The sequence below is a fragment of the Pinus tabuliformis genome, chromosome 1_2 (assembly GCF_031772625.1).
Source record: "Pinus tabuliformis cultivar Carrire ecotype Pingquan chromosome 1_2, CPIR1, whole genome shotgun sequence".
In the NCBI taxonomy this organism is placed as follows: domain Eukaryota; kingdom Viridiplantae; phylum Streptophyta; class Pinopsida; order Pinales; family Pinaceae; genus Pinus; species Pinus tabuliformis.
This window is the reverse complement of record NC_142298.1, coordinates 872431915-872433952: the sequence shown is the minus strand read 5'-3', so window position 1 is coordinate 872433952 and position 2038 is coordinate 872431915. Positions and strand designations below refer to the sequence as shown.

Here is a 2038-nt window from a genome sequence, read left to right as displayed (position 1 = left end):
TGTGTGCGCTAGCGATAAATAGACAGACTTCAATAGAAAAACAATCGCAGTTTAAATGGTCTTTCCAGGGGCGCCTTGATTTGCTTTGGTTGGCTTCGATCCGCTATCACCTTGCTTCGGGCAGGGAACAGAGCATAGATGCAGGAATGTCCGCGTCCGCTTAAGCTGGGTAGAGAGCTTTGCTTCACTTTGTTATTCTCTTTCCATTATTGTGATAATTTTAAGGATTTGACCATGTTTTGTTGGGAAATAGCTCAATCTTATCGCTACCACTGGTAAAAGAGTTCGGCTTCGACCTGGCCCTTTTATTTGACCTCGCCCAATCTTAGTGGAGCTTTCCTTTAAACTCACTGCGGTGTTTACACATATAAAAGTAAAAAAACAGTTTTTATACCATAATTTCTAGACAAGTATATATCAGTGACATAGCATTTGATACCTAAATATGTGCATTCACATATTGCCCACTTGTCCATAATGCGATAAGCATGGCATGTATGTCAAATTCCAATAAGTGTGGCAATTTTATTTGACCTCGCCCAATCTTACAAGAGCTTACAGTTGACAATAGCTTAGTGTAGCTTTCCTTTAAACTCACTGCGGTGTTTACACATATAAAAGTAAAAAAATAGTTTTTATACCATAATTTCTAGACAAGTATATATCAGTGACATAGCATTTGATACCTAAATGTGTGCGTTCACATATTGCCCACTTGTCCATAATGCGATAAGCATGGCATGTATGTCAAATTCCGATAAGTGTGGCATGTATGTTAAATTCGAGAAATTTCTACGTGTTGTTTTGCCATGGAGTATGGAGTATTAACGTGAGGGTTTGTTTTTCTACTTATTGTCTTAGTAACATGTGGCTTGCATGCTCGCTTCCATCTCACAAGCTTTACTGTAACAGCCCAAAACATGTGTCTTCAGTCACGATTACAGATCTCCATGAAGATGACCTCGTGATCCAGATTTCTTTCAAATGTCACCAAATGAGAAATGAGAATGAAATTGCATTGGAAACTCAGGCCGCAGATCCGGCCTGGAAATTGAACAAGCGTTGAGAAATTTAGTCGAATGCTGAGCTATGGACTCTGATTTCAGCGTGGAACGGCAGACTTTTGACGATGTTCCTGATTCTAAGTCGTTGTCTAGCCTTCACTCTTCGTTAAGTTGTTCATTAAACACAATGGACACCATTTTTCTCAGAAATACGCTGGAGAATTTGGAGAAATTGCTACCCAGAATGCCTTTGGAGGAGCTACCGAGAGTATTATTAGTAATGTGGATGGAGCTTTTTACGCCGATCTGTCATTTGCAGCTAAATATTTACGGAAGTCAAGTTTTTCACCCGTAATGGCTAAAGAAAGCTCCAATGCCGACGGTTCCGAGGCATCGGAGTGCACAATGTTCCGATTTTGGCAAATTTTGTTCAATTTCATACGGCAGGCGTTAAAAATGGCGTGAATGCAACAGGATGGAGAAATTTGGATGCTTCGCATCTCGGCTCCGAGGTTTCCAAATTTAGCATTGGAAGTGTACCGAGTGCCTCGGTGCAATTTCCTTCGGACCCAAGATTTGTGGAGCAGGCGCCGAAATTTTCTTCTTTCAACAACATGGATCGCAATTCTTCGGAAAATGTCGGTTGCGGGGCTTCGAACCTGCGACCTGTTGTCGGAGCAGTCCAACAAGTAGGGGAAACCATGAGCGTTTTTTCTGAACCGAACAAACGCGTAGATGATGGCATCGGGAAGAAAAGAAGAGCTAAATCTTTGACTTCAGTAGACAATGGCAAGGTTCGAGCTCTATAATCGCATATTTCTTTTACATTTTCTCAAAGTTATGTATCCTTGTATGTTCTGACTGAATTGACAAGGTGAAAGGTACTTTTCAATATACTGTTCAGATTTTAGTAGTCCACGAATCTGGTAGGCTTGAGTAGCAAAATAGCTTAAACCCCATAACATAGTCTTCAATACTTGACGTCTGAACTATCGAACTTTGCTTTCATACCGTTGGTCTGAAAATATTTCTGT

The 2038-nt window shown here is 40.7% G+C and overlaps 1 pseudogene; it reads left to right on the top strand.

The window, feature by feature from the left end:
• Positions 1–1089: 1089 nt before the first annotated feature.
• On the top strand, positions 1090–1813 carry LOC149208730 (uncharacterized; annotated as a pseudogene).
• Positions 1814–2038: the final 225 nt, after the last annotated feature.